Genomic DNA, 18,850 nt, shown 5'->3' with positions numbered 1-18,850 from the left:
TTCTCGTTTGCTAATATATTATCACGAAGATTACAATCTTTCTGTTTCTTTCATGGGTAACAAACACTGAGTGTCCCATAATTTTCACTTTTAATTGTAAAACATTTAAGTTAAACTTCAAATGATGTCTTAAAAGAACACAAACTGGCCGGGGGCAGTAATCCCAGTACTTTGGGAGGCCGAGCCAGACGGATCACTTGAGGTCAGGAGTTCGTGACCAGCCTGGCCAACATGGTGAAACCCCGTCTCTACTAAAAATACAAAAACTTGTAGGGCATGCTGGCACATGCCTATAATCCCAGCTACTTGGGAGGCTGAGGCAGGAGAACCGTTTGAACCCAGGAGGCAAAGGATGCAGTGAGCCGAGATCGCGCTACTGCACTCCAGCCTGAGCAACAGAGCAAGACGTTGTCTCAAAAAAAAATGAAAAGAAAAGAACACAAACTGAAATACATGAAAAGCAACTTACTTGTTTCATGTATCCAAATCTGGCACTCTAAAATGTTAAGATTACTTATTTTTAGATATTAAATATGTATGTAAATGCACAAAAAAAGCATAAGGCTAAGTTAATTTAATAATTAAAATGCCTACAAAATCTAATACATATTATCTTCAATGTAAATTTAATTATACTCATAATTTATGGTTCAAAAATAATACTGACAATAGAAATACTTTATAAACACACAAAAGAATCTGTTAGTCTTTACTTCTTAAAATGCAATCCCAATTAAGGGCATATAAACCTCTTAAATTATTCCAATAATAAAACTTCCTTAACCTTTTCTTTCCACACCAATCTGAATGGAAGCAAAATCTGCCTTGCAGTACAAACTTCTCAAAGAGAGACCATTTTGGATGAAATGAACCTATTATTAGTAGTACTAAAAACCTTTTTTTATACATATATTTTTTACTATAAAATATCACCTATAAGCTGGTCATGGTGGCTGAGGCCTGTAATCCCAGCACTTTGGGAAACCGAGGTAGGTGGATCACTTGAGCCCAGGAATTCGAGACCAAACTGGGCAACATGGCGAAACCCTGTCTCTACTAAAAATACAAAAAATTTATCCAGGTGTAGTGACGCCTGCCTGTAGTCCCACGTACTAGGGAGGCTGAATGGGAGGATCACTTGAGCCTGGGAAGTCAAGGGTGCAGTGATGTGACTGCCCTTCAGCCTGGGTGATGGCAGCAAGGCCCCGTCTCGGGAAAAAAAAAAAAAAAAAATTCACGTATAGTGAGGCCTATCTTACTTTTTCACCATTCCACTGATTAAAATATGAAAACACTGATTAATACAAAAGTTAAATAAAATATGAAAACACTGATTAACATAAAAGATTAAGCTTCTTTCCATTTCTTCTGTACCCTAAAAATGCTTTTATTTCACTCAATAACTAGAACAAAGCCCTAGTTCTAGGTTTCTCAAATTCTGTGCTATTGGGCTGTATTGAAAGAGAACTTGTTTTATAACAAGGATCCTTGTGGTACCTCAGACTCTTGCAACTCAATCATGGGCATCTCCTGGAAGCTTGTTAGAAATGCAGAATACGAGGCCCTGCCCCAGACCTACCAGTGAATTAGGCTCCTAGGTGATCCATGTATGCATTAGGGTTTGAGAAGCACTGCCTTAGGCTACCGAACTCAGACAGAATTCTAACAAGATAATAGTCATCAAGTTTCAAACTAAATTAGGCCTATTTATAAAATACCCTTTAATTTCTTACTGGATCCTAATAATAAAAAAATTTATAAGTAAGATCAAGGAAGCACCAAATGGAAGACTATAAAAATATCTTGCCTGAAATTAACATGTGATGTGCACTTGAGGTAATAAACTGGTTAAAATTATTAAGATCAGAGTTAAACAAAATTGTGCTAATCTTCCGTCTGATGATTTTTTTCTGTTCTAACCTTTTTCTTCTTATCTTTTCTATTTTGGATAGGCATATATCAACGTACATACTTTCTATAATTATCTAATAAACTGAGTGCAAAATTCAGTTAATAAAAAGGGACCAAAAATGTCTAGATTAGCCAGGTGCAGGGAAGTGGGGCCACCTACAGTCACAGATACTCAAAAGGCTGAGGCAAGAGGATCACTTGAGCCCAGGAGTTTGAGAACTGCCTGGACAATGGTGAGACCCTATCTGTTAGAAAATAAAAAATAAAAAGTCTGTATTATCTCAACCAAGTCTCAACATTGTTTTGCCAAGCTTAGCAAAATATTATAGACTAAAGCAGTTGTTTTCCTCACTTTAGCTGCATCGCAAAAAGTTTCTTAAGAATGCAATAAAGAAGCTTAGAGTACAAAATTATATTTCTGCCAAATATTGTTAAGGAATAAAAATGAACTTATTTACAAATTATCTCACGAAATAACCCTGTTGGCTAACAAAATAAGAGGTATATGGTAAAAACCTTAGCCAGCATCCAGCTGAAATTAGAAATGCAATCACTCTAGTTTTAGAAATAAGGGAAGCCATTAATTATCATATTCATATGAGCAAAACGCAACCTAACAACTACACTGGAGTTTTTCCTATATGTTATCTACCAAATAATGAATGGTGGCACTTTCTAGAATTCAGAGAAAAGAGAGTGTGGTCAGTAACTAGAATTAACCAGACTCCCTTCCTCTCTTCCCCACCTTCATAAATTCTCATCCTCTTGGAGGCCAAATTTCAACTTGTCCATTCATATTAAGCCCTCAATCCTACCTACAATTTCACATATCCTACCCATATATTTGCTGCTGAATTGCCCTCTCATAAATTTGAATCTACTGTTACCCAAATATAACTATAGGATTCTGAAAAACACTCTTTGAAGCATTATCAGCTATGTTTCAGGTCATAAATTTCCAGCTCCTATGATCATACCGGTAGAACTGTATGAATAAGAAAACAGATAATAATTATTAAACAAAAAAGGCCCACCTAATGACACACTTCTCCAGCTATTTACTTAAGTGAAAGAAATTTCAAAAAGATATTTCAAAGACCTTGCCTATAAGCTTTTGTTCCTACTATAATCACCAAAGTGGTAAAGTTTATTTTGGGAATTGAGCAGCTGGCAATCTTCCATCACACCAATGTTCTAGCTGATATTTATTATCATAATATTTAGTTTTATTAAGTGAAAAATTTTTAGTAAACTGGTCACAATACCAGTATATATTCATATAGACAAACCAAAGTAAAAGGAAAAAAGAGCAAATGCAACTGGAAAGTGTAACCAATATGATTCTTTTTCTAGTTGTCTAAACATAAACATAAACTATTTAATAATGTTGAGGCCATGTTTGTCATATAAGTATTTTAAGACAATACCTCAGCAGTGCAATTACCACCATATCTATAATGTTAAAAGTAGAAGAGTAAAACCTGGCTGGTAACCCACCCATGCAATTCAACTTAAGGTTCTTAAATAGCCACCTCTTTGAAGTCTGGGAATTCTATTATGTATTGTCTTACATAAAGAGACTTCTTATTTCTTTCCCATTAAGAGAAACTGATATACGACAGATGGTCGGTAAGTAGGTAGGTAGGTAGGTAGGTAGATAGGTAGGTAGGTAGGTAGGTAGGTAGGTAGGTAGGTAGGCAGGCAGGCAGGCAGATAAGCAGACGGTCAGACAGACAGAGAGACAGACAAAAGTAAATGAAAACACACTTTAAAAGACAATCGGGAAAAGGAAGTCAAGGAATTTCACAATGCCTCCTGAGTAAAAAATTCCAACATAATCAGTCATTTCATTTATACCCCACTGAAGAAACAAAGGGGGGAAATATTTCATTCCTAACCCATTCCCTGCAGCTCCATACTCCTATAAACAGCCAGCCAAACTACAAGTTGCCACACAGAGGATGTATGGAAAAATAACAAGTCTCCCCATCTCAAAAAAAAAAAAAAAAAAGAAGTCAAACTATAGTTGTCTTCACTACTGCAAAACTAAATAACTTACCTGTACAACCAAAGATCTATCATTGTGGAAATATAATCTCTTTTCCTTATATCCTGAAGGAGTTGGAGCTATGATCTAGAATGGAGCTTAAGCATCAGGGTTTCAGACTCTCTCAGCTTCAGCCATGAAGAATACTAGAACCTCCTAAATTTCTTTCTTTAAAATAAAATAATGAAAAAAAGGATTAAAGAAGATGATGAACTTATGCTAATAGATTTACTCCTACTATAATAAGAAGAAATACAGGTACAGAATCTGTTCATAGTGACATCTTTCATGCTTCTTGGTAACTCTGTAGCCTCAAGAATACTAAGAAACTGAAATAGGATTTTTAGAAATCAACAAAAGCAAACCAAAAAGATACTGAAATATACCAAATCCTTACAACTCAATATTAGTTTGAACTGAGTCGAAATGTGACTTGCTCTTTTCTAGACACTGCTCTAAGGCAGTAATTTTTTTTGCGGTGATCTAAAGATTGCCCTTGATAGCATTTCTCACAATAGAATTTATAATATCATCTCTTAACTCTTGTCCTAGAGGACTTTCCAAATTCTCGCCATCAAGTATACATAACCATTTAGGTTATGCATAAAAGAATCACACAAATCATCAACCAAATCTTCTATACCTATAGGATAACCTTGATGCTTATTCAAGTGCTACAAAATTCAATTACAAAAGGACATTTCTATTATTTTTGGCATATGTATTTTTAAAAAGAACAAGAACAACAAGGATTTTCCGGTTTTAGTACCCAATTAGCCAGACAATTTAATTAATCTAATTACATTCCATTTCTTAGAACAGTCTGGTTAATTTTTACTTTATAATAATTTATTATGATATCCTTTTCAAAGAATGTACAGGCCAGGCGCAGTGGCTCGCACCTGTAATCCCAGCACTTTGGGAGGCCAAGGCAGGTGGATCACGAGGTCAGGAGTTCAAGAACAGCCTGGCCAACATGGTGAAACCCCATCTCTACCAAAAATACAAAAAATTAGCTGGGCATGGTGGTGTGCGCCTGTAATCCCAGCTACTCAGGAGGCTGAGGCAGGAGAATCACTTGAACCTGGGAGGTAGAGGTTGCAGTGAGCCAAGATCGCCCCATTGTACTCTAGCCTGGGCAACAAGAGCGAAACTCAGTCTCAAAAAAAAAAAAAAGAGAGAATGTACAATCTGGCTAAATGGGTTACTACGAGTGCCCATCTGAAAACAAGGAAGAGGACTAAGAAAAAGACCAGCAGATGTTTATAACAGAAACTGTCACTTTATTATAAGCATAAAACTAGATATTATAATAGTGATACATTTTGGGGAAAGCATTACAACTTAAAGACTGATATAATTACAAAATCTTGTAATTACTAGGCAGACTTACTGCGTAATAAAAATAGATTACTGCTCTAGTCAGCTAGAAAGGGAATAGGGCTAATAATATCTAATATCTATAGATGCCACCTCTCCCAAACATGCCCTGGAAATGCTTTCAAAAGCGCAAGGTAGGAAAACTGTCTAATAACCATTTAATACTACAGTACATTAAGAAATGTTCTAAGTTAACATGGGTAGAAGCTCAGTGAAAACATGATCCTACATAATAAAGTAACCCTTGACTTGAAAACCCACTCTTCTTATAACAGACTCCAAGTGACAACTCCTTTGTAGCAAACACTGAAGCCTTTCACAAACATGGCAAAACATCACGTTTTACAGTGTGTGATGGTAGTAGCAATCATCAAAAGCAAAGAACATCTACAACTTAAAGTACATCTCTGAGCATACTGGAATGTGCCCTAGTAGCACTCTATCAAGTTCTAATCAACCACATAACTACTCTATTTGAATAGAGTTCACTATAGGAACATTATCCACTACGATATTTAGCAGGCAAGAACATCTGCAACTGTTATTTTCACAGAACTGATACTTACAGCTGAGCTCTATCAGCATTAAGATAGGATCCTGCAGTGTTTCTTAAAAGCCTGATACACTGAAAAAGAAACTTCAATCAATTACTTCTAACTAAACCCCACTTGGCCTTAATTAAGATTACATTATTTCTTACCTTTTAAAAATCGTTTCGCCTAGTATTTGATCCCCATGCGTCTGTATTTATCTGTCATCACTGTTAATTGTCCATGTTACACTGAGACTTCAGGAATTATTTATTTATATGGTCGTACTAGAACAACTTGATATCTGTGAAGGGAAACCATAATATAGTCACTATAGATGTGTTACTGTTTACAAACTTGTGAATAAAATTGGTAATATTTCCACTTATATAGCACACTTCATTTTCTACTAAACTTCACAAGTAATTCCTTACATTTAGTTGTGAAATATGTGTCTTCAACAAACTAAGATGATTGGCTAGCACTTCCAAGTTCTTCTCAGAGAGTACCCACATACAAATATTCTAAATTTAATTCTAAACTTAAACCCTTACAAACTGAAGAGCTCCTCAGGTTCCTTTTCTTACTACCAATATAGATACATGTCATTTTCCTCAAGTCTACAATTACTCTCCATTAATAGAAAAGTACCTTTTTGTGTGTTTTATATTTTAGGGAATAAATCTACAATGCTTAAAAATGAAGTAAAAAAAAGATAATGACTGTCCTTTAAATGTCACTTTAAACATCTGATATCTTTCTCAAGTAATTTTGGAAGTAAACAGAAAATAAATGTTATTTAAAATAAATGGAGATGTAGGTATACAAACATTCCTTAAAGGTAAGCTTCTTAAAAACAGACTTGGTTGATGGCTACAAGTCGTACAAATAGATCTACACACTTACAGTGATGACCAAAAGCACTGTACAGAATTTTAAGTCATTTTAACCAGTTTATCAGTGAAAAAAATGAGCTACAAAAGAATGTTCATTCATACATATCAAAGAAAACAGCGTATGAATGGCATTCTAAAATGTTTCATCATGCTGTACCACTCCACTACACAGTAAAAAGAGTACAAATCTACATGGAAAATACAGATAACCTAGCGAGGCATGGTGGCTCATGCCTGTAATCTCAGCACTTTGGGAGGCCAAGGCAGGAGGATCCCTTGAGCTCAGGCATTCGAGACCAGGCTGGGCAACATAGTGAGCCCTCTTCTCTAAACAAAAAAAAAAAAAAATGAAAATTAGCCAGATGTGGTTGTGTGTGTCTATAGTCCCAAATACTTGGTAGGCTGAGGTGAGAGGATCATCTGAGCCCAGGAGATTGAGGCTGCAGTTAGCCATGATCGCGCCACTGCACTACAGCCCAGGCAACAGAGTAAACCCTATCTCAAAAAAAAAATTTTTTTTAATGAAAATGCAGATAACCTGACACATGCTTTCTGGATAAAACTTGTTATTTGGGTTGTCAACCATTCAGATATTCTCAGTGAGAAGTTTCATTAACAATAGAGCGATTAAGAAACTATTATCTATCCTCAAACACAATTCCTTCTTCATTTGTTTTCAAACATTAAAACTATATAAGTAACACCATAAAAAAATAAACACTTTGGGATGCCAAGGCAGAAGGATCGCTTGAGCCTAGGAGTTTGAAACCATCCTGGGCAACAAAGTGAGGCCTCATCTGTACAAAAAATAGAAAAAGGTAGCCACATGTGGTGGTGTGCGCCTGTAATCCCAGCTGCTAGGGAGGATCCTTAGAGGGGCAGTGAGACCTGATTGCGTCACTGCATTCCAGCCTGGGTGACAAAGAAAAAAAAAAAAACAGATTAAGTATTTTTTAAGTTTAAAAATTGTCATGACCTCTCATGTAACAAAAGCAAGGAAATTAAACTAGCCAAAACTCTTGTAGCCCCTATATTGTGTTCTTCACTTCATTCAATATACATTTCAAACTTAAGCATTCTGCAAAACTGTTATATGCTTTCTGCAGTGGAAACACTGCTTTGAATTATGACAATACACAGTAATTTTTTCATTTGAATTATTTAACTACAGTTACTTACTTCTAGAAGTTTAAAAAACAGCATTTTGTCTTTTAAAAAGCATACAAAATGGAAAACAAACTATCTAAGTCCTATTCCTAAAGCCATCTTATTTATTCCCTTGGAACAGAGCTTTGCTTGTTTTCATGTACTAATAAAATTCATTGACTATTCAAGCATTCCAAAAGCAAACCCAAAACCAATCTTCACTGAAAAGAATTACTTTTTCTACTTCTTGCAGTCTTAACACTGGTACTACTGTGTTAAATAGATTACATGATCTCAGATTCACAGCACACATGTAATCACTTCAAAAGACTACGTAACTCTCACTAGAAGATACAGCCCTAGTGATATAACCAGGATATAAGCCACACAACTTACTATTAAAATAAAACAATGAAGTTCAAAGTTAAGCACAATCCCTAAATTTTCAGGCAAATTATTTTTTAGTTTTATAAGAGCTTGGAAAAAATTCAAAAGGAAGGTCATACAACAGGTCATATTTATTACCTGATTCTTCACTTGTTGTAAGTGAAAGTACCACATATAGGCACTATGATTTTAAATGATTTTATAAGAAAGAGACATTCAACATCAGTTGTAAAAAGCATTAAGATATGGTCAAAGACAGAAACACTTTTTTTTTTTTGAGACGGCGTTTTGCTCTTGTTGCCCAGGCTGGAGTGCAACGGTGCGATCTCGGCTCAATGCAACCTCTGCCTCCTAGATTCAAGTGATTCTTCTGCCTCAGCCTCTTGAGTAGCTGGGATTACAGGCGCCTGCCACCACGTCCATTTAATTTTTGTACTTTTAGTAGAGACGGGGTTTTGCCATGTCGGCCAGGCTGGTCTCAAATCCTGACCTCAGGTGACCCACCCACCTTGGCCTCCCAAAGTGCTGGGATTACAGGCATGAGCCACCACGCCCAGCCCAGAAACACCTTTCCTAGACAATTAAGCTTTCACAGTTACTTGCTATAAAGAGCTGAACCAAATTTTCATTTGGTACAATAATCAAAGAAAAGTACATTTTCTGCTCAGAACCACATGTTCAGTGTCTTGGATGCCTTCTATAGATTTTCAAAGACAAGCCTATTTCACAGTCAACAGAAAGACAGTAGGAAGAATATATGATTTGGTGGAAGGAGACAGAAATGTGATTCTCTGTCATCAATAATTATTTCACCATGAGCAGGTCACTTTGCCTATCTGTGCTTTATCTATAAAATAAAAGACATAATACCTGCCTACTACCTCTCAGGGTTATTGTGAAGTTCGAAAGAGATCACATCTGTGAAGTACTTCAGGTTACTGACTCCCAAATTTTAGTGTGTCTAAGAAATCCCTGGACCCAATCACCTCATAAATTCAGATTCAGAAGGCCTGAAGACAAATGCATAAATTTTCATTTTCAATTCAGCACTTCAGGTCATTCCAATGTATGCGCTCCCAGTGATGATCATACTTCAAAAAAACTACATCAGTTTCTTCTAAAACTTTAGTGTTCGGGCTGGGCACAATGGCTCACGCTGGTAATCTCAGCTCTTTAAGAGACCGAGGCAGAAGGATCACTTTGAGGCTAGGAGTTCGAGACCAGCTTGGGTAACTTGGCAAGACCCTGTCTCTACAGAAAAAAAAAAAAAATGCACGCAATAAATTAGTGGGGCATTGTGATGTGCACCTGTTGTAGTCCTAGCTACTCAGGAAGCAAGAGGCCTGGAGTTCGAGGCTGCAGGCTACAGTAAGTTATGATCACACCAATGCACTCCAGCCTGGGCAACCAAGTGAAGCCCTGTCTCTAAAAAATTAATTAATTAATTAATTAATTAAAAGAAATAAAACTTTAGTGTTCATAAGCATTAAATCTAGGTACATGTTTAAAATACAAATTTCTAGCTGGGCGCAGTCATACATGCCTATAGTCCCAGCTACTTGGGAGGCTGAGGGAGGAGGATCCCTTGAGTCCAGGAGTTCTAAGTTGTAGTGCACTATGTCAATCAGGTGTCTGCATTAAGTTCAGCATCAATATGGTGACCTCTGGGGAGCAGGGGACGACCAGGTCACCTAAGGATGGCAGAATGGGCCAAGGTCGGAAACAGAGCAGGTCTAAACTTCCATGCTGATCAGTAGTGGGACTGCACCTATGAACAGCCACTGCACTCCAATTGGAGTAAAACAGACCCTGTCTCTTAAAAACAAAATAAGAAGAAAATGAAATAAAATACAAATTTCTAAACCTCATCTTTAAAAATTCAGATTCAGGCGGGCGCAGTGGCTCACGCCTATAATGCAGCACTTTGGGAGGCTGAGGTGGGCAAATTACCTAAGGTCAGGAGTTCAAGACCAGCCTGGCCAACGTGATGAAACCTTGTCTCTACTAAAAATGCAAAATTAGCCAGGTGTGGTGGTGCGTGCCTGTAATTCCCAGCTACTCGGGAGGCTGAGGCAGAAGAATTGCTTGAACCTGGGAGGTGGTGGTTGCAGTGAGCTGAGATCACACCACTGCACTTCAGCCTGGGCAACAGAGCGAGACTCCATCTCAAAAAAAAAAAAAAATTCAGATTCAATAAACTTGGAATGGAGCATACAATCTTCATTTATGATCATTTAGGAGATTCAGATGTAAATGAGTTATGATACACCCTTTTAGAAATCCTAAACTAGATTCTTCCTCCTAAATATTTCTCAAATTGTCCCTGCCTCTGTAGTATCATCACCCATGACCAACCTTAGGCTCTCATTTGAACTAACCCAAATGCCTTCTAATTAGTCTCTCTAAGTTTTATTTTTTTTTTTTGAGACAGGGTCTCACTCTGTTGCCCAGGCTGGAGTGTAGTGGCTCAATCACCGCTCACTGCAGGCTTCGACCTCCCAGGCTCAAATGATCTTCCCGCCTCAGCCTCCCAAGTAGCTGAGACTACTGGTGCATGCCACTATGCCCAGATAATTTTTGTATTTTTTGTAGAGACAGGATTTCACACCATGTTGCCCAGGCTAGTCCCGAACTCCTGGGCTCAGGTGATCCTCCCACCTCAGCCACTCAAAGTGCTGGGATTACAGACATGAGTTATTGCGCCCAGCTCTGCTTTCATTAAGTCTTATCCTTTAAAAATGCATGATCTACAGAATGACATGTCATTCTCCTATCTAAAACTCTTCCAAGAGACTTATGCTTCTTGCCAAGATAGAATAACAGGCATGAAATTTATGCTCCCACCTGAAACAACTAAAAATCTAGACCAAAAAAATGTATGAAAATTATTTCTGACAAAAGAAACAAGACAACACAGGACAGTGATCAATGAAAGAGAAAAAATAAATTAGGTAAAGCCTACAATTGTCCCCAGTTTACTTACTGGAGAATTTCTAAGCTGCAGAGAAAGGAAGGTGTCCCAAGCAAGCTCAGTGGTTTTCTGGAGTTAAGATAATGAAATGAGGAGTTTAGGGGAGGCCAAGGTAGCTACAGTCTCCCAGAACATAGTACCACAGAGGAGAGAGCAGAAAGGAGAAGCAAGATCTCAGATAATCTCCAAGGGACCTCCTTAAATCTCGAGCTGAGTATTGATCAGTAAAACAGGGAAAGACATCCATAGGCAAGGGTATGCCAGAAAACATGTAATAACTGAAGGGTAGGTGGTATGTAGTTACTAGTTTATAGGGTTACTAATGTTTGTGGTATATATACTTCCACCACAGCCAATTTCAAGCTACCAACATATCAGTGAATAAGAATCTGAAAAAAATACATGGCAACACATTATACATTACATAGTGTTTCTACCATAAGAACATAATAAGGCTGGCTGCAGCAGCTCACATCTATAATCCCAGCACTTTGGGAGCCAAGGCAGGCAGATCACTTGAGGCCAGGGGTTCAAGACCAGCCTAGCCAACATGGTGAAAACCCATCCCTACTAAAAATACAAAAATTAGCAGGGCATGGTGGTGCACACCTGTGGTGCCAGCTACTCAGGAGGCTGAGGCATGAGAATCGCTTAAACCCGGGAGGTGGAGGTTGCAGTGAGCTGAGATTGCACCACTGCACTCCAGTCAAGCCAACAGAGGGAGACTATGTCTCAGGAAGGAGAAAAAAAAAAAAAACAGTACCCAATAGATATAAATTACCATGAGTGCACAAAAACAGTAATATAAAATAATATAATTATATGAGGTAATGAGTTTTGAGCATTTACTACCTTTGTTCATAATAAGTGATTTAATTATGTTTATATAATTTAATTATCTTAAGAATTAAGCTAGCTCACAAACTTCCTGATATTTTAACAATCGGCTCTCATGAGCCAGCTCGAGCATAACACCACACTTGGCTCACACATAGTCAGGAATAACTGGTTAACCTACTGGCCACAGGAGACAACCTCATAATTCGTGGGACATGAAGTACAACGCTCAGTACCACACTGCATCAGTAGTGGTGCAAACTGAGCTCTAGACTAAAGACTATTCTGGTCTCACCTAACAAAGATGAAAAACAAGCTTCAAAAGGATAAAGCCATTTCCAATGAACTCCACTGTGTCCCAGAACACAGTCCAAGAATTTTTATGGGAATTAAACATCCAGCTCCAAACAAGGTAAAATTGAGAATGCCTGGAATCCAATCAGAAATGACCAAACAGGCCAAGTGTGGTGGTTCATGCCTGTAATCCCAACACTTTGGGAGACCAAGGTGGGCGACTGCTTGAGCCCAGGAGTTTCAGACCAGCCTGAGCAACATGGTAAGACCCCATTTCTACAAAAATTAGCCAGATGCGGTGGCGCATGCCTGTAGTCCCAGGTTCTTGGGAGGCCAAGGTGGGAGTTTTGCTTGAACCCAGGAGGTTGAAGCTGCAATGAGCCACGATCATGCCCCTGCACTCCAGCCTGGGTGACAGAGTGAAATCTTGTCTCAAAAAAAAAAAAAAAAAAAAATCATATAAAGATGCAGGAAAATACCACTTAAAATGAGAAAAACAATTGACAGAAAAAGAACTGTACATGACAGTCACTAGACAAGAATATTAAATCAGTTATAACTGTAGTTCTTATGTTCAAAGCGGTAGATAGATATATTAAGCAAGCTAAGTAGAGATACATAAGTCTTTTTAACGCGAATTGATTCTTCTACTTAGAAAAACACAGAGTTTGGAATGAAAAGTATGCTGGGATTAGACACTGAAAGAAAAGGTCAATCAATCTGATGCCATAGCAATAGAAATCTAACAGAGAGAAACAAGAGTGGAAACAAAACCATGAATGAGATACAGAGTATCATCAAGATGCCTAAAACATGGGTAACTGAAGTCCCCAAAAGACTGAAAGAGAAGCAGAAAAAATACTGGAAGAAATGATCCCAAACTTTCTAAATATGATGGAAATGATGAATTCACAGATCAAAGAAGCTCAATAAGCAGGGCATGGTGGATGCAAGATTGCACCACTGCTCTCCAGTCTGGGCGACAAGAGCAAAACTCCATCTCCAAAAAAAAAAAAAAAAAAAAAAGAAAAGGTTAAAATGGTAACTTTTACGTTACATATATTCTGCCACACTTAAAAAATAAAAATTCAAAAAGCACAACCAACCAAAGGAAAATACAGATAAATGGGGATCATCAAAATTAAAACCTTTTGGCCGGGCGCGGTGGCTCACGCTTGTAATCCCAGCACTTTGGGAGGCTGAGGCGGGCGGATCACGAGGTCAGGAGATCGAGACCACAGTGAAACCCCGTCTCTACTAAAAATACAAAAAATTAGCCGGGCGTGGTGGCGGGCGCCTGTGGTCCCAGCTACTCGGAGAGGCTGAGGCAGGAGAATGGCGTGAACCCGGGAGGCGGAGCTTGCAGTGAGCCGAGACTGCGCCACTGCACTCCAGCCTGGGCGACAGAGCGAGACTCCGTCTCAAAAAAAAAAAAATTAAAACCTTTTGTGCTTCCAAGAACTCAAGAGAATAAGAAGTTAACCTATCAAATGGGAGAAAATATTTGTAATCATCTATCTATAAGAACCTTTACAACTTAATAAAAAGATAAACCTAATCTAAAAATGGGCAAAAGACTTAAACAGATATTTCTGCAAATAAGATATACAAATAGCCAATAAGCACATGAAAAAATGCTCCATATCATTAGCCCTGAGGGATATGCAAATCAAAACCAGTGAGATACTTCACACCCACTAGTATTGCTATAATAAAAAAGACAACAAAAACATGTGTTGGCAAAGATGTAGTTATTTGCACCCTCATACATTGCTGGTAGGAATGCAAAATGGTGCAGCTGCTTTGGAAAATAGTTTGGCAGTTCCTCAACAAGTTAAACATAGAATTACCATATGACCCAGGAATTCCATTCTTAGGTATACACCCAAAAATAAAGGAAAACATATGTCTACACAAAAACTTGTACAAAAATGTTCATAGCAGCATTATTCATAATAGTTATAAAGTGGAAACAACTTAAAGGTCCATCAACTGCCGAGTGAATAAACAAAACAAGGAATATCATATCAACACAATGAAATACAATTAGGCCATAAAAAGGAGTGAGGTATTGATAAATGCTGTAACATGGATGAACCTTAAAAACATTATGCTAACTGAAAGAGGTCAGTCACAAATGGTTACATATTGTAAGATTCCCATTTATATAAAATACCCTGAATAGGCCAGGTGCAGTGGTTCACACCTGTAATCCCAGCACTTTGAGGGGCCTAGACAAGACAGGAAGATCACTTGAACTGCAGGAGTTCGAGACCATCCTGGGCAACATGATAAGACCTTGTTTCTACAAAAAATTAAAAAATTAGTCAGGCATAGTTACACATGCCTGTAGTCCCAGCTACTCAGAAGGTTGAGGCAAGAGGATTGCTTGAGCCTGGGAGTTTGAGGCTGCAGTGAGCCATGATTGTGCCAGTGCACTCCAGCCTGGGCAAAAGGGCAAGATTCTGAAAGAAAAAAAAGGCAGGCAGGCAGGCAGGCAGGCAAGAAGGAAGGAAGGCAGGAAGGAAGGCAGGAAGGCAGGAAGGCAGGAAGGCAGGAAGGCAGGAAGGCAGGAAGGCAGGAAGGAAGGAAGGAAGGAAGGAAGGAAGGAAGGAAGGAAGGAAGGAGATCCAGAACAGGCAAATCCATAGAGACAAAAAGGAGATAAGTGATTGCAGAGACTGTGGGAGGGAGGAAATGGTAGAAAGTGAGTGCTATATAGGTATGGGGTTTCTTTTTAGAGTGATGTAAGTATTCTGCAATTAGGCACTATTGATGGTTGCCCTATTTTGTAAATATACTAAAAATCACCAAACTGTATACTTTAAAAGGGTGATTTTTATGGTTAAGTATATATCTCAATGTTTTTAAAAGATAAGAGAATAAGCCAGGTGCGATGGCTCACACCTGTAATCTCAACACTTTGTGAGGCTGAGGTGGGTGGATCACCTGAGGTCAGGAGTTCAAGACCAGCCTGACCGACAGGGAGAAATCCTGTATCTACTAAAAATATAAAATTAGCCAGGCGTGGTGGTGCATGCCTGTAATCCCAGCTACTCGGGAGGCTGAGGCAGGAGAATCACTTGAACCTGGGAGGCAGAGGTTGCGGTGAGCCTAGATCGTGCCATTGCACTCCAGCCTGGGGAACAAGACCAAAACTCTGTCTCAAAAAAAAAAAAAAAAAAAAGATAAGAGAATATTACAAATAACTTCATGTCAATAAACCCAACTATTTAGATGAAATGGACACATTCCATGAAAAACTGCAAACTCCCCAAAACTCACTCAAGAAATTCCTTCTTAAATATCCTTAAAGAAAGTGAAGTTATAGGCCAGGAACGGTGGCTCACACCTGTAATCCCAGCACTTTGGGAGGCCGAGGCAGGAGGATCAAGAGGTCAGGAGATCAAGACCATCCTGGCTAACACGGTGAAACCCCGTCTCTACTAAAAATACAAAAAATTAGCCAGGCGTGGTAGCAGGAGCCTGTAGTCCCAGCTACTTGGGAGGCTGAGGCAGGAGAATGGCGTGAACCCGGGAGGCGGAGATTGCAGTGAGCTGAGATGGCGCCACTGCACTCCAGCCTGAGCGACAGCGAGACTCCATCTCAAAAAAATAAAAAAAAAAAGCGAAGGTATAGTTAAAAACTTGGCAACAAATAAATTCCAGGCCAAGGTGAGTTCACTGGTAAATTTTAACTATGCCACTTGATATACATTTAAGGAAAAAAATAATCCTAATTCTACCCAAACTCTTCTAGAAAACTGAAAAGGAAGATTTCCCAACTCATTCCATGAGGCCATCATTAGTCTGATTTCAAAACCGGACAAAAACATTACAAGAAAATTGAACTACAAACCTATATTCCTCATAAACATAGATGTAAAACTCCAAACAACTTTTTAACAAACCAAATCTAATAATATTTTTAAAATAATACACCATGACCAAATGATGTTTATCCCCAAAATGTAAGACTGGCTTACATGTACATAAGGTTGGTTCAATGCAATTCACTCTACATTAATAGACTGAAAAAACAAAACCGAAAAGAAAAAATAGGAAATAAACATAACTGGCCCTTTTGACATCAGGCCTTATATATTGCCTTATGTTTGGTACCCATGCCTCTCCATAGATAGATGGATATCTTTTCCATCTCTATGAAGTTTAGTCCTTTTTCTATGTTTATAACAGAATACCAGAAATTGGGTAATTTATGGAAAATAAATTTCTTCCTTTCTTTCTTTTTAAATAGAGACAAGTTCTATGTCGCCCAAGCTGGTCTCGAACTCCTGTACTCAAGCAATCCTCCCACCTTTGCCTCCCAAAGTGCTGGGATTACAGTTATGAGCCACCACACTCAGCCAAGAAATTTATTTCTTACTGTTACAGGGACTGAGAAGTCCAAGGTCTCTGGTGAGGAATTGTCTCTGGTGAGAGCCTTCTTGCTCATGAGGATTCTCTGAAGAGATCTGAGGTAGCACAGAGCATCACAAGGTGAGAAGGCTGAGCTAGCCTGCTAATGTGCTAGCTCAGGTCTCTCTTCTTCTTCTTATAAAGCCACCAGTTCCCCTCCCATGATAACCCATTAATCCATTAACCAATTAACCCACTAATCCATTCATGAGGGCAGAGACTTCATGATCCAATCACGTCTTAAAGGCCCTACCTCTCAATAGTGCCACATTGGGGATTAAGTTTCAACATGAGTTTTGGATGGGACATTCAAACCATAGCATATGATAAGCCAGTAAAAGAGTTAATATTTATATAATGTGATCAAGTAAAGGGTTTTTAAGATCAAAATTAATTTTCTTCTAGAATTACCTTTACTTTGACTGGGTTTGGTCAAGTTTAAGCCCCTTCAGCCATGTGAGGACACGGTGAGAAGATGGCCACTTATAAACCAGGAACTTGGGCCGGGCGCAGTGGCTCACCCTTGTAATCCCAGCACTTTGGGAGGCCGAGGCGGGCGGATCACGAGGTCAGGAGATCGAGACCACAGTGAAACCCCGTCTCTACTAAAAATACAAAAAAATTAGCCGGGCGTGGTGGCGGGCGCCTGTAGTCCTAGCTACTCAGAGAGGCTGAGGCAGGAGAATGGCGTGAACCCGGGAGGCAGAGCTTGCAGTGAGTCGAGATTGTGCCACTGCACTCCAGCCTGGGTGACAGAGCGAGACTCCGTCTCAAAAAAAAAATAAATAAATAAAAATAAACCAGGAACTGGGCCGTTGCCAACACTTAATCTGCCCTTGGACTTCTCAGCCTCCAGAACCATGAGAAATAAATGGCTGTTTATTTTATTTGCTACCCAGTCTATGGTTTTCTGTTACAGCTGCTCAAACAGACTAAGACAATAGCTAATGAGACAGACAAACAGACAAGGCAGACAGATAAATGTCTCCTTCAGGTAGCAAAAAATAAATTGAATTTGTCAGCAGTAGAGCAACAGAAGCAGAGCACTAATATGACATCGTTTAAACACACTGACTTAGCTCAGCCTGAACCCAGAAAAACACCCTGGACTTTTCAGTTCCATAAAATCCCTTTGTTGATCTATGACTTAGAAGAAGAAATGAGATGAGAAGGCACCATATATCATTCTTAGGTACAAACCAGCTTGTTAAATCCTAGAACAGACTAACTTGAAAATGATTATTGGACAAGCAAGACTGATTCATTTCAAGATACATTAGTTTAGCACACACTGTGTACTATGTACTTATCATTAAGACATAATCTCAGCTCCGGACAGCCATTCATCTTCAATGGACATTCATAAATGAAGCATAAATAATTCAGCAAGGCCTAGGTGAAATGCCTGATGTAAAGATCCATCTACATATTTAATTTTTACAAATGTTTCCCTTTCATCAACTTACAGTTTTCCTCACAACGATATATTTTATAGCTGCCTAACTGTATACTGCATTTTGAAAATGCTTACAAAAAATTTTAATTCTTGGCTTGCTTTAAATATTTTTTAAATTTGTCAATTAGTTAAATTTAGGAAAAAAAGTCTAAATTTCCATTAATTTTATTTAGTGATATTTATCCTTAAGGATGTTATTTAATGTCAATTTTTTTTAAAGCCAGTCACAGGTAATAAATAAATAACTACTTAATCCTCTCTAAAAGCCATGCTCCATCTGTCTTAAGAATTCTCAATGGTTTCTGTCAACACAACAATCAAAAACACTAGGAAAAGTCTTAAAAGCAAATAAAATAATCTAAAGGAGATGAATCAAGGTAAAGATTCATAATGAGTTAAGATATTTTACCATTTCTCATGGGACAGAGTCCTCCCTGAAATATCTTTTGATATCAAAGTCAAGGTCTGAATATCAAAATATTGAGACCCTGAATCTTATCAGATATGCACCATTGCTCTAAATTCTTGCATTTGTACTGTCTTCAGAGGGCACAAACATTTTTACCAGCATATTAA

The 18,850-nt window shown here is 38.3% G+C and overlaps 1 protein-coding gene across 6 annotated transcripts in view; it reads right to left on the bottom strand.

Moving 5' to 3' along the window:
* The window catches only part of ZZZ3 (zinc finger ZZ-type containing 3), a 142,164-nt gene that overhangs the window by 95,898 nt on the left and 27,416 nt on the right, over positions 1-18,850 (bottom strand). For 4 of the 6 annotated variants that reach the window (XR_009213704.1, XM_032155535.2, XM_058439649.1 and 1 more), the window contains exons 2-4: positions 6,039-6,172; positions 5,905-5,963; positions 3,971-4,126 (exon numbers count right to left, since the gene is read on the bottom strand). The gene's annotated coding sequence lies outside the window, so the exon portion shown is untranslated. The remainder of the gene's footprint in view (positions 1-3,970; positions 4,127-5,904; positions 5,964-6,038; positions 6,173-18,850) is intronic. The other 2 variants (XM_032155543.2, XM_058439650.1) reach the window with 1 other exon arrangement.

The sequence above is a fragment of the Hylobates moloch genome, unplaced genomic scaffold (genome assembly GCF_009828535.3).
Source record: "Hylobates moloch isolate HMO894 unplaced genomic scaffold, HMol_V3 SCAFFOLD_5, whole genome shotgun sequence".
Taxonomy (NCBI): domain Eukaryota; kingdom Metazoa; phylum Chordata; class Mammalia; order Primates; family Hylobatidae; genus Hylobates; species Hylobates moloch.
Note: the sequence above shows the minus strand (reverse complement) of the source record. Positions and strands in the feature narration are given on the sequence as shown.